At 42.7% G+C, this 14723-nt stretch overlaps 1 protein-coding gene and 1 long non-coding RNA gene across 5 annotated transcripts in view; one reads left to right on the forward strand and one right to left on the reverse strand.

The window, feature by feature from the left end:
* The window catches only part of LOC111839110 (tumor protein 63-like), an 83325-nt gene that overhangs the window by 19200 nt on the left and 49402 nt on the right, over positions 1-14723 (forward strand). The window lies entirely within an intron of this gene.
* LOC111839111 (uncharacterized) lies at positions 6036-13867 on the reverse strand. Of its 2 annotated transcripts, none has more exons than XR_002837026.2 (3): positions 7254-13867; positions 7110-7168; positions 6036-6960 (listed from the first exon to the last, which is right to left on the reverse strand). It is a non-coding gene; the product is annotated as an uncharacterized lncRNA (long non-coding RNA). The 2 variants fall into 2 exon arrangements; XR_011982776.1 differs by having other exon boundaries at positions 7074-7168.

Genomic DNA, 14723 nt, shown 5'->3' on the forward strand with positions numbered 1-14723 from the left:
ATACTTGCTGTTTGAATACCTTTGATATTATTATTGTTCCAAATTGCTGCTGCCAATGGTTCAATAAATATAGCAAATAGTGATGGAGAAAGTGGACAACCTTGCCTAGTGCCCCTTCTGAGAGTGAAGCTTGGGGAGATTTGATCATTCGTTTTTACGCAGGCTTTAGGTGAACTATATAAAATTTTAATCCAGGTTACGAAGTTCTCGCGAAATCCAAATTTTAGTAAGGTTGCCATTAGAAATTTCCAGTTGACCCTGTCAAAAGCCTTTTCTGCGTCCAATGATATGATTATGGCTTCCTTATTTTGAATGTTGCAGTAGTCTATTACGCCAATTAGTCTCCTCATGTTGTTAGTGGACTGTCTGCCTTTAATGAAACCCGTTTGATCTGGATGTATTATATAAGGTGTCACTTTTTCAATTCTACTAGCCAGTGCTTTGCTGATGATTTTAAGGTCCGCATTTATGAGTGATATTGGTCGGTAGCTAGAGGGGAGAGCAGGGTCTTTGTCAGGTTTGAGGAGCAGGTTAATGTCTGCACAATTCATATTTGGGGGGATGCTGCTAGTTTCTTTAATTTCTATAACCATTCTATGGAATAGTGGTGCTAGCAGAGGCTAAAATGTTTTGTAGAATTCTGCTGGAAATCCATCTGGACCTGGGGCTTTCCCGTTAGGCATACATTGTAGTGCCTCGTGAAGTTCCAATATTGAGAGAGGTAATTCTAATGCCGATATTTGTTCATTATTTAATTTTGGTAGGTCGATGTTGTTTAAGAACTCTTCTATTTCAGAATTGGTTGGATTAATATTAGGTGAGTATAATTTTTTATAGAAGTCCCTAAATATCCTATTTATCTCTCCTAGGCTATGAGTTGCCTTCCCATTGGGGTCTGTAACTGAAGAGATTGCTGCCTTCTCTTTATTCTGTTTTAGTTGGTTTGCTAAAAACTTACTTGATTTATTACTATGTTCAAAATTGTCCAAGCGTAATCTCTGTATGTGAAACTGAGTTTTTTTGTCTCTTAATTCTTGCAATTTCATTTTACTTTTCCTCAGCTCATTTAGAAGGTGTTTTTCTTGGGAGGCAACATGTGCTGATTCCAAAGTTTTAATTTTCTGTTCTAGTTCTGTCTCGAGTGCTTTTTCCTTTTTCTTTTTATGTACTGAATATGATATTATTCTGCCTCGTATTACAGCCTTTGCTGTCTCCCAGAGAATGCACGCAGAGATACAAAATGTTAGTGTGCACAAAATGTTAGTGTGTTGCTAACGAGAAAAGTCAACTTAAATTAACCAAAGCTTTGTAACCAAGACTGTGCAACCAAGTGTAATGTATAACTAAATAGAATGTATAACAAACGTCCTCATAACTTGAAAACCGCGGCTTTTCAAAATGGCTTTGCCAAGATCAACCTGCCCTCAAAAGATTCGCTCTGATTGGATTTCCCCACAAAAGGGTAGTTCTTATTGGGTCTCTTCTCCATTCGTCCCGGCCCAACATTTTCCTCTCATTTTTATTCGTTGACTAAAGTGTCAGTTAAATTTCGTCATCGTCTTCGTCATCATATCTGACTTTTTATTTAGTTTTTATTTAGTTTTCGTCTGTAAAAAATGTTCGTTGATGAATATTTTTTGTCATAGTCTTCGTCAACGAAATTAACACTGATGCAAACTACTACAGGTGTGAGGACACCTATCATCAATATTCATTGTGAAGACCACTGACTTTGAGAAAAAGAGTGTCACTCTAAAGTGCTAACACTTTAGTAATCAAACCACATAAAATTTCAGAATGTCACTTTCACCTATGTGTAGCCAACCCCTGTGTCTATAAGCTTCCGAGCTCAAAAGTCTTACCTAGAAATGTCTATAATGTGATTTTTTACAATTTCTCAGCATGTCTGAAAATAGGTTTTTGAAAAGTATATGTTTAAAGTTGATTTTAACAAAAAATAGAATAACATTCTAAGAGGTCCCAGATTATTGGTGCTGAGTTTGTGCTGAATAAAAGCAAATGTAACACTTTGGGATAAATGTTTTTTAGATAGGTGAAATATTTAAAAATGTCAAGGCATGTCAGACTACCCCGAAAGTGGAAAAGAAGCTTCAGGCCCCAGGGGGTTAACGAGTAATGACACTTTACAGCAATGCCTTTTTTCTCTACAGTTGATCTGAGTAATGTGATGTCGATTCTGGCCCTAGTCTGTTTTCGGTCTTGACCTTGGTCTCGACCATAAGAACATAAGAAATTTACAAACGAGAGGAGGCCATTCAGCCCATCAAGCTCGTTTGGGGAGAACTTAACTAATAGCTCAGAGTTGTTAAAATCTTATCTAGCTCTGATTTAAAGGAACCCATGGTTTTAGCTTCCACTACACTAGCAGGAAGACTATTCCATACTCTAACTACACGCTGTGTAAAGAAGTGCTTCCTCAAATTTGTTTTTGTTTCTCCCGCTAATTTCCACTTATGGCCACGAGTTCTAGTATTTAGAGTAATATTGAAATAGTCATTTGGCTGAACAGCATCCAGACCTGTTAGAATCTTATAGACCTGAATCATAACCCCCCTTAGTCTCCTTTGCTCAAGGCTAAACAGATTCAGTTCCACTAACCTCTCCTCATAAGACAGTCCTCTAAGACCAGGAATCATTCTCGTAGCTCTTCGTTGCACCTTTTCTAAGGCAACAATGTCCTTCTTGAGGTATGGTGACAAAACCTGCACACAGTATTCTAGGTGGGGTCTTGCCAAGGAATTATATAAGTGTAACATCACCTCCCTTGACTTAAACTCCACACACATAGAGATATAATTCTGTTGGCCTTTTTTATTGCTTCCCCACACTGGCGAGAGTGGGACATGGAAGCATCAACATACATACTGAGATCTTTCTCGTAATCAGCTACCTTTATTTCAGTGGAACCCATAAAATATCTGTACTTTATATTTCTGCTCCCTGCATGGATTACCTTACATTTATCTGTGTTAAATTTCATCTGCCAAGTATCAGCCCATTCGCTAATTAAATTCAGATCCCGTTGAAGCCTCTCTGCTGCTAGATCAGTATCTGCTACACTGCCCATCCTGGTGTCGTCTGCAAATTTAACCAGTTTACTGTATGTATTTGTGTCAATATCATTAATCATTAATTAGGAACAATAGTGGTCCTAAAATGAACGGAGGCCCACTGTGACATTATGCCTCTAATAACTACTCGCTGCTTCCTGTCAGTTAGCCAGTTTTCGATCCAAGCTGCCACAGTTCCTAAAATCCCTGCAGCTTTAAGCTTTAGCAAGAGCCGTTTGTGGGGGACAACATCAAAGGCCTTCTGGAAATCTAAGTAAATCACATCATAGACCTCACCAGTCTTGGTCTTCATATCACCTTAGTGTTACTTGATCTTGGTCTTGGAGTTGGTCTTGGTCTTGGTACCCTCAAGTCTCGGCATTGTCCTGGTATTGATACCCTCCGGCCTCGGCAGTGTCCTGGTATTGATACCCTCCGGTCTCGGCAATGTCTTGGTCTCGGTTTAGGCGGTCTTGACTATAACACTAGTGACTGCTGAGGAGAAGGAGTTCCCATGCACCAGTATGTCATCCAGGAAAACGAGACATGCATGACGCCCTTCCAACACCCGTTCCATCAAACGCCGGTGCATTACATAGGCCAAAGCAAAGAACCCTGAACTGCCACAACCCCGTGCCAGTGCAGAACGCAGTCTTAGGTCTAGCTTCAGGGGACAGAGGGACCTGCCAGTAACCGCTCTTCAGGTCCAGGGATGAAAACCAAGAGCCAGCTACCAGGTCAAGGCATTCATCCACACGTGGGAGGGGGTAAGAGTCTTTTTTAGTTACCTCATTAAGCTTCCTGTAATCAACACAGAAGCGACACTCTCCCCCCCTACTTAGGGACCATGACCACTGGAGATGCCCAGGGGCTCTCAGAAGGCTCTATTATGCCAGCACGTAACATCTTCACTAGACCCTGCTCTGCAGCTTCCTGTCGGCCCAGCATGGGTGCAGCATCCCCCGTGTTACTACTGTGTTGCACCAGGGAAGTCTGCCCCAACTCGTTGTCATCGAATGCAAAGCAGTCCTGAAATTCCAGCAACAACTGCTACAGTTGTTCCTGCTGCTGCTCATCCAAATCGCTGGCACTCCTGTGCCGGATCTCCCGCAGAGCCGCCATTTTCCTATCCTCTCTGTCCAGCAGAGCATCTGCTCTGCCCTGTCCCCCTAGTACCTGGCTTGGAATGCACACTTGGGTAGCAGGAGCCTCAGTATCAGGTATGGACCCCTTTATATGGCTATGCAGTGTCCCTTCTGGTTCCCCGCCTCCTCACAACAGGTAGGTTGTGTGGGGCATGCCAGGGGCTCATGCTGAGGTGTACCATGTGGGCTGGTTTGGCATGATTCCTTACATGCCCTCGGCCTGCCTGCCTGGGGTCCCCCTGCCACTTCACCGGCTCGCTGGCCACCTGGTGGCCTCATGTTTACCACATGGCCACTGTTGAAACTCAATGTGGCATTCCCCAGGTCCAACAGACATCCCTGATCCCTCAAAAAGTCTAGACCCAGAATGCATGCGTCCTGCACATCAGCTACCCAAACCAGGTGCTGCACACTCTTGCCCCCAACTGATAACCTCAGCAGTCCCCGCCCCCTCATTGGCGCTAGCTCACCAGTTATTGTACGGAGCTGGACTGCTGTGCCCTCTAGCTGCACCCCTTCTTGTACCATCTCTGGCTGGACCACCATGACTGTAGACCCCGTGTCTACCAGGGCCGTGCACAGAACTTCTTCGACGCAGACTGGAATGTGGCAGAAGTCTGACACCAAAGTCCGCCCCACCACAACCACTCCATGCTCGCTTACCCAGTTGGTATAAGTGGGCAGGACAGCCTGTGTATGTGATGAGCGGCACACGGGTGTGGGGGCCTGCAGCATCCCGCCTACTGCGACCCCACACCGTTTTCCACTGGTTTAGCTCGTGCTGGGCAAGATCTGACAAAGTGGCCTGGCTGTCCACATCCCCAGCAAAGACGGACCGTTGTCTGCTGGTGCCTGGCTGGAGGCAAGGTTAACCCTCGTATCATCTCGGTGATCTCCTCCACCCAAGCAGGCTTCTGCACCACCCCACTGCAATCCCCGGCTGCCCTAATTGCAGGAGGCGAATCAGCACACTGCAGTGCCACCCTCACTGCCATCTCCCTCTCCATTGCTAACTCCAGGGCATCAGACAGGGTCCATGGGCGAGTGAGCTGCGTGTAGACACGAAGATCTGCCGGAGAAAGAGCCCTGAGGAACTGGTCACGGGCTAGCTCACTCTGCACATCTGGTGGCATGTGTGCGTAAGTTCGCCTGGCTAAGCTTTTGACGTCATTAGCCAGGGATCGCAGAGATTCCCCAGCGAGTCTCCGACGGTTAAGCAGCTCAGACTGAAGGAGCTTCAAGCGGTAACACTCCCCAAAACATCACCTCAGTGCACCGACCAACGTGCCATAATTAGCCCTCTCGCTTGGGTCCAGCAACAGCAAGCAGGACAGCGCATCGTACTGTAGCTTAAACAAAGGGCGAGCTGGAGAGCTTTCTGTTCCAGTATCCAGCCGCTCGCCAAGGCTAACAGTTCAAACTGTGCATGGAAAGCTTCCCAGTCTGATTTACCGGAATACTTTGGCATTTTTACTCCAGCTACCTTATGCACTCCACGGGCGCAGCCATCATTATTTACACTTCGCCAGCATGATGAACCGCCCCTCCGGCTGGTGATATGCCCCCCGGACGAGGCACGAAATGGTGGCTAACTTCAGGGCCAGGGATAGTGCACAAAGTGATTTTGCGTTGCAGATGGGTTAATTGCGTAAAAAATTTTACTCAGATTAATGATGATGATGAATTAATCTGCGTTAACCTGTTAATTTTGACAGCCCTAATATATAGATATAGTTGTATATGTATGTACACTGCTCAAAAAAATGAAAGGAACACTGTAGCATCCCTGGCTGAATGATGGTGAAACTCTCAACTGATGGTTCATAAAGGGGGTTTTATTCAGATACACATAAACAGTGAGCTCACCATAAGAGTTAAAGGAAAAAGGGGGAAGGAATTAAAGATAAAATAAACATTACGTTCCTTTTATATTATGACTTACAAAGTGCTGTAAATAAGAAAACAACGTGAAAACCTGCATGAAGCGCACTTATTTACTGAATTAAGCTATATGGAATACGTTAAATTGAAGCAAGGCAGGAGTACAGAGCATCGGTCGAAAATAGCAGTTTGCTAATGGAACACTCATAAAGTTCAAAACTCAAATGTAATAAAGAGGCATTCACAATTACACTAGAAAATATTGACATTGTGCCCTAACCAGTCAGGTACTAAAGCAAAAGGAAAAACCGTCTCTTTTAAATTAGAAGGTGCCCTTTACCTACTCCGCTTCACCGCCGCTGCACAGGCGTGCTGGTCCGTTGTGCTTACGCTAAGTGGATAGCAGCGCCGTAATTTCAAAATAAAAGTCTAGGCATTTGCAAAAAAAAAAACCCACCAGATCGCTCCACAAAAAGACCTCAAAATAAAAACAACATGGCAACAGAAATATGCTAAGCTGCGACGAACCAACCCAAAGGTCATTTACACTCCCACCAAATTATGAGTGATTTCAAAATAATACAGGTTCGTAAAGCACAAATGCAGTGGCGGATCTAAGATTTTCCTGAGTAAGGGGCCACAATATTAATAGAGGGGCCAAGTATTTGTACTATTATGCATGACTTTCTTTGAGTGGCCATTTCGTGCTGCTTCCACGCAAACAGCATTTTGGTGGTGCTCCAACCATGTGTAGTCTCTGTACCATGACTCATTGAATGCCCTCTTGCGGTTGCAATGTTGCGTCTTAGGGAAAACACTAAGGACAGGCTGCACAGGACCCCCTGCTCTTGACTGGGAGATGTCTGGTGAGAAGCAAATTAAATAAAAGTTGGGGTCAATTGTTTATATCCCTCCACTTTTAACTTTCATGGCATTCAAAAATGAATGAGTGCATAATTCACTGAAATTTACAGACAATGTACAGAATGAAAAGCATATCATGAGGTCCTACTGGAGCAGAACAATCCTCCAATGTCTGCAAAGGTCCCTGTGCACCACACTGGAAGATGCCTGAAAGCAGCAAATGAAAAATTATTTAACATTACTGTCACAATACATACACAAACAGTTATTAGTTTCCAAGATTGCCGCTTACCACCAGATCTGGCAGGATCAGCACTGATTGGTGACTCTGGTGGCTCAGCAGAATGGGGGCTTAAGTTACCAACTTCACTTTGGTTGTCCGTATCAGAAAGAGTCTTGTCCCAGTTCATGGATACAATACAAATGCGTGTCACAAACTCCAAGCATGTATTCAGCTGAAACCATGTTGTTTATAAGACCACATTATTAATTATTTAATTGAAACTGAAGCTGACTGGAAAGCTTGAAATATAAAAGTGAGTTGTATGATACATGATGATGATGTGATGATATACGAACCGATAAAATGAAAGCCATTACGTTAAAGTTATAGTAAATCTTATCACCATAAGGTGGAAGAATTCTGTGAATTTGTATCATTTCACAAGATAATAATATCAAACTTTTCATACTTTACATCGTTAACTGTTGCTGCTCTCCCTACATGATTTCTGACTTGATGAAGAAGGACTGGAAGTGCCCTGCTCTTGACCAACCTCTGGTCTGCCATCTTCTGCTGCTCTCTCCCTGCTCTTACCCTGCTCATTTTCAACAGCTGGCAGACTTACTCTTTTGGCCAAAAACTGCTGAATTCCCACCTGAGACTGACCTTTTCTTTTCATATTCTCTATCACTGCCAAACATTATAATATTAACACACAAATGCAAATTACAGAGAAGCACATGAATTAGCATTACATTTATTACAGTAGATGACCAAACCTGCATACAATATTCTAGGTGGGGTCTTATCAATGAGTTATATAATTGTAGCATCACTTCCCTTGACTTAAACTCCACACACCTAGAGATGTAACCCAACATTCTACTGGCCTTTTTTATTGCTTCCCCAAACTGTCGAGAGTGGGACATGGAAGCATCAACATACACACTGAGATCTTTCTTGTAATCAGCTACCTTTATTTCAGTGGAACCCATAAAATATCTGTACTTTATATTTCTGCTCCCTGCATGGATTACCTTACATTTATCTATGTTAAATTTCATCTGGCAGGTATCAGCCCAGTTGCTAATTAAATCCAGATCCTGTTGTAGCCTCTCCGCTGCTAGATCAGTATCTGCTATACCACCCACCTTGGTGTCGTCTGCACATTTAACCAGTTTACTGTATGTATTGGTGTCAATATCATTAATGTAATTTAGGAACAATAGTGGTCCTAAAATTGAACCCTGCAGTACCCCACTATGAACGAAGGCCCACTGCGACATTGTGCCTCTAATAACTACTCGCTGCTTCCTCTCAATCAACCAGTTTTCGATCCAAGCTGCTACAGTTCCTAAAATCCCTGCAGCTTTGAGCTTAAGCAAGAGCTGTTTGTGGGGGACAACATCAAAGGCCTTCTGGAAATCTAAGTAGATCACATCGTAGGCCTTTTTGTGATCAATTTCTCTTGTAGCTTCCTCAAAGAACTCAAGTAAATTCGTTAAACAGGATCTACCTCTCCTAAATCCATGTTGGCTATTCCTCAGAATGTTATTTGCATCTAGGTAATCTACCATTTTCACTTGGATTATAGCTTCCATTATTTTTCCAATAATGCTAGTTAAACTGATTAGCCTATAGTTTGCTGGATTACTTCTATCCCCTTTTTTGAATATGGGCGTTATATTAATATGCTTCCAATCAGAAGGTACCACACCCGCAGATAACGATTTCTGGAATATTAAAGTTAAAGGTTGGCTAATAATATCCCTCATCTCTTTTAAAACTATAGGTAAGATGCCATCAGGGCCCTGCAATTTATTTAATGTCTAATGTTCATGTCTAAACACAAGTAGGTAGGGTGACCGGACATGTCCTCTTTTTGAGACCTTGAAATTGCGTCAGGCCAGGTATTTAAAATTGTCCGGGTTTTTGAGCTGCTTAAACATTCGTCACATCATGGGCATCCTACACGCCTATTCACTTCCCCTTGCGCTAGTGGAAATATCGCTAGCACCCCCCCTCTGCCCCACTTGCACTAAGGTGTCCTCCTCACCTTATAAGTAGGGCCTCAGTTAAGTTATTACTGTTAACAAATTTTTGCTTTGTTTTTTAATTTTATGTTTGTCAGACTTCAGATACTGACAGCTTTGAGTAAATAGGGATTTATGACTTACCAACAAACTCCTCAAAACGTAGACGGTTATCGGTTGAAAAACTTTCTCCACAGTATAGTTCAAATCTTCTTCTTCTTCTTTAAGCTTTATTAACGCTTGACATTCCTATTTGGCTCATTAGCTCATTAGGCTTGGAATTGCATCCATCTAATTGCACAAAGGACAGATGAGTGACAGGACAGGGACACTTCAGGGGGCCAATCAGATTTCAGCTGGGGCCAATGCCCCTGTGGCCCCGCCCCTAGAACCGTCACTGCACGAATGATTTCTAAACTCGAAATGACCTTTACACTAAGTGGCTTACTAAAGGTAACTGGATTTGGATTTTACATAACACAGTCCTTCTACCAAAGAGAGTCACTTTAAAATGTTTTAGTTGACAGTGCTGTATATTATTGTAAAACTGCAACAAAACAATCTTTGATTTCAATTAACCGGTATATCCACTGCAAATATCTGTAGGGAGGGACGTTTGTTTAATGACGAGGAGAATTCAACAGTCTCCAGAAGCAGGATCAACTTCTGAACTGGTAGTTCTCTCCCTTCCCATCATTTGGTCTCCAAAGCAAATCTTCAATCTTCTCTCAAGATCATCTTTATCGGTCATCGTCACTACAACTTTGGCCAATCTCCACTCATTCCATGGTAGGTCTTCTACCTTTTCCAAGACTACATCATCAATCTTCAGGTTCCTCTTTGGAGTATGCCAGCATTGTCTGGTGACAATATTTGAGAGACATTCTCTTTTCCATCAGCTCCAGAATTGCTCTGTGAGATACTGGACATGACGCGCACGTCCAATTATGAGCATATGCATCCTCTCTGATAAATTTGCCAGGAGGCGGCAAGAACGTCACAGATTTCATTGTTAACAGGTGATTTGGAGTCAGTGGTAATGGACTGTCTGGATCACTCAAGTTATCCACTGTGAGTGGACAACTGTACACAATAGTCATTGTCTCATAGAGAAACGTCCGAAGGGAGGCATCGTCTATCCTGCCTGATGAAAGTGAAAGAGTGGAATGAATTACATTTCTTGTTCAAATCTGCCTCCCAAACGCAACGTACATGACTGGAATGGGGGGCATTCATGACAAAGTTGCACTGCCTCTCAGCCAAGTATGTAGTCAGGCGACATATACTTGCTTTAAAGTTTCATTCAGTTCATGTTTTGCTCCAATGAAATTGCATCTAATCTGACGCACTGCTCCTCTTACAGCAATAAAACAACGATGGCCATTAATGAAGGCGTCTGTTGACATATCATCCAACATTTCTTTGTGGATAGCATGACAGCATAGACATGTGAAGATGAGCCCATATTGTTTATGCACCTTGTTTGCTTAAGAACAGGCCGGAACAATTCCTTCCACAATACGTGAACAGTGGTGATGGATTTACTCGCACTGATGGCAGATCTGCCATGCGCTGCTCCTCAGCAGTTCTCCTGAGCTTCCAACATTTAACTCACTGGTACACATGTGCTGCAACAGCTCTGTTGATTCAGGGAATCCAGAATCCATTTGATCTTCTCATTAACAGTAAGACCCCTTCCTTGATGTTGGACCTTCTCATGAAAAAGAGCTATTATCATCCTAGTAATGTGGTGATCCTTTGGAATGATCACATGATGTTTTTGCAAAGTAGGGATAAGTGCATTTTTCAGTCTTCCTCCCAGCTTAAGAATCCCATCCTGATCAAGAAAGGCATCTACTTCATACAGTTTACTCTGAGATGGGAGCTGGGTCTCCTTGCTGAGCAGCTTAATCTCTGGATACACTTGTCTCTGCAAATCTCTTATGATAATGTGCTGTGCATTTTCTCGTTCCTGAACTGTGCTGTGACCTGCTGACTTATAACCCTTGACCCAATGGAGGAGCCGTGCGACAGCTTGCGTAGCTTTATACCTGGAAGAAAATTTTGACAGGCGGTCTAACAGACTTCCATGCTTGATGGTCTGTATACTCAGTGTCTGAATTCTCTTAACTTCAGGTTCTCCCACTGGGATTTCCATGGTGACATCTGGAGCTGGAGGTATTTCCCTTTCCCATTAGAACTGAGTTCCAGTAAACCAGTTTGATCTGAGAAGCTCACAATAGGCTGCGAGAGCGAAAATGGTTGCTACCGCGCAAACTTTAAAACTATAGATATCACCTAAATAATAATTAGAATTAAGTCATCCGAAAAAATCTTCGCAAGCTTATTAGTATTTCGATAATTTCCAAACCCTGACAGATTAATCACCTTCGCAAGCAACCGACCCACGATCTCCATTAAATTAAAAAGGTGCTTCCAGCTTCCAACAGTCTTCCCGTTTCACGTAAGTACAACGCCATGTCTCCTGTTCCGTGTTCTGAGTGCAATATGTTTAGTTATTCTTCTCCAGTCATTAGCGGTACGTTTACATGTGAGAAGTGTCAGTTAGTCGCTAGGCTGATGGAGAAGATTGTAGTTCTCAAAATTTACTGTATCTGACTCTCCCTGCCGGCCCTTGGAGGATGGGTTCCCCCTTTGAGTCTGGTCCCTCCCAAGGTTTCTTACTTCTAGGGAGTTTTTCCTTGCCACTGTCGCCTATGGCTTACTCACTGGGGGCTTTGGGTGGGGATGGTGTAGAGCTCTTTGAGAAGATGTAATGTTGTGATAATGCGCTATACAAAAATAAATTTGTTGTTGTTGTTGTTGTAGTTTTAGAGGGACGTATCCGGACGTTACGGGACATTCAGGAGAATGAGAGTTTTATTGATTCAGTGTTAGCAGCTCCGGATATGTCCGCCATAGCTATTAAGTCACCCCCCGCTCCAGCAGCAGAGCCTTCGCAGCAAGGCGAGTGGGTGGCTACCCGGCGGCATAGCCGTAAATCCAACTCTAACTCACACCGGCACCATTCACCCATTCGCGTTTCCAACAGGTTCTCCCCACTCAGTGAAACTCCCGCTGAGACACCTGGAGAAAGATAGTGATCCTTTGAAAATAGCGTTTGCAGCTATTCTTGGCTGTCTAGGTGTATGTCAGAATGTAGTCGGGCCTACTCATACCTGTAACCATACCCTTGATTTGATTATTAGTCATATCATCCTGGTGGAACATGTATCTATTATGCCTCAGAGTCCTCTGCTCTCAGATCATTACTTGTTAACATTTGAAATCCAATCTAGCCTCCCGTTGACCACAGCTCCAAAGTACAGAATCAGACATTCCATTGCCTCACTAACTACAACAACATTTATGAAACAACTTCCACAGTCCTTCAGCCTTACATCTGAAGCATCATGTATAAATGAACTTGAACAGGCAACTGCAAACATGGAAAAATCCCTTCGTAGCACACTAGATTTTGTAGCTCCACTTAAGAAGATAAAGCATAGAGATAAGAAACCTGCCCCCTGGTACTCTGATCATACACGTGAACTCAAACGGGCATCATGCAAGCTAGAGCACTCAACTAGGCGCTCAACTAAACTAGAAGTTTTCAAATCTGCATGGAAAGAGAGCCTGTCTAAATACAAAAAAGCACTAGTGACTGCTAGGTCTGTGTATCTCTCCAGATTAATAGACAGGAACAAAACCAATCCAAAATTTCTATTTGAATTCGTGGCTAGGTTAACACAGAATTCTTCATTAAACTCGCAAGTCCCGCAAGCACTTAAGAGTGATGACTTTATTACATTTTTAATGGTAAAATAACTAAGGTTATCCAGTGCACGTCCTTAGCTACCTATGGCTGCCAGCCTCCTGCTAGTCTTATGCCTACCAATAATGAGACCTTTGAATCTTTCATTCCTATACAACACTCAGAACTCTTGAGCTTAATTTCCTCCTGTAAATCCTCTACTAGCCTCGTCGACCCAATTCCTACAAAATTCTTCAAGGAAATTGCACCGCAGTTAAATGTGTTAAACTCATCTCTTAAGCTTGGATATGTTCCAAAACTGTTATTAGACCCGTCCTAAAGAAACCAAATCTTGAACCTAGTGTTTTAAAGAAACTATAGACCTATCTCAAATCTTCCTTTCATTTCAAAGATCATGGAAAAGGTTGTAGTTCGTCAGTTGTCTTCTTTCCTACAAAAAATAATACTAATGAATTATATCAGTCTGGCTTTAGACCAAACCATAGCACAGAAACTGCTCTAGTCAAAGTAATGAATGATTTACTTATGGCTTTTGACCGTGGCTGTATATCTCTGTTGGTATTACTAGATTTAACTGCAGCATTCGATACTGTGGACCATAATATCCTCTTGGACCGGTTAGAAGGTGTAGTTGGCATTACGGGGACAGCACTCTCTTGGTTCCGCTCATATTTAACTGATCGCTATCAATATGCCCATGTGAACAATGAATCATCTAAGGCCACCAAAGTCACATATGGTGTCCCACAGGGATCAGTACTGGGCCCACTAGTGTTTACCGTATACATAAGAACATAAGAAATTTACAAACAAGAGGAAGCCATTCGGCACATCAAGCTCATTTGGGGAGAACTTAACTAATAGCTCAGAGTTGTTAAAATCTTATCTAGCTCTGATTTAAAGGAACCCATGGTTTTAGCTTCCACTACACTAGCAGGAAGGCTATTCCATACTCTAACTACACGCTGTGTAAAGAAGTGCTTCCTCAAAATTGTTTTAAAATGCTCTCCCGCTAATTTCCACTTATGGCCACGAGTTTAGACTAATATTAAGAACATAAGAACTATACAAACGAGAGGAGGCCATTCGGCCCATCGAGCTCGCTTGGGGAGAACTTAACTAATAGCTCAGAGTTGTTAAAATCTTATCTAGCTCTGATTTAAAGGAACCCAAGGATTCAGCTTGCACTACGTTATCAGGAAGACTATTCCATACTCTGACTACACGCTGTGTAAAGAAGTGCTTCCTTAAATCCAGTTTGAAATGTTCTCCCGCTAATTTCCACCTATGGCCACGAGTTCTTGTATTTGAACTAATGCTGAAGTAACTATTCGGTTGAACAGCATCCAAACCTGTTAGAATCTTATAGACCTGGATCATGTCCCCCCTCAGTCTCCTTTGCTTGAGGCTAAACAGATTCAGTTCCGCTAACCTCTCCTCATAAGACATTCCTCTAAGACCAGGAATCATTCTCGTAGCTCTTCGTTGCACCTTTTCTAAGGCAGCAATGTCCTTCTTGAGGTATGGTGACCAAATCTGCACACAGTATTCTAGGTGGGGTCATGCTGCCTCTTAGTAACATTATTAGAAATCATGGTGTTGAGTTTCATTGTTATGCAGATGATACACAGTTATATATATATCTGTTAACCCTGATGATACATCACTCCTATCTCGGTTAGAAGACTGTCTATTAGATATCCGGTGCTGGATGGCAAAAAAATTCCTAAT

Source organism: Paramormyrops kingsleyae, chromosome 15, assembly GCF_048594095.1.
Source record: "Paramormyrops kingsleyae isolate MSU_618 chromosome 15, PKINGS_0.4, whole genome shotgun sequence".
Lineage (NCBI taxonomy): Eukaryota > Metazoa > Chordata > Actinopteri > Osteoglossiformes > Mormyridae > Paramormyrops > Paramormyrops kingsleyae.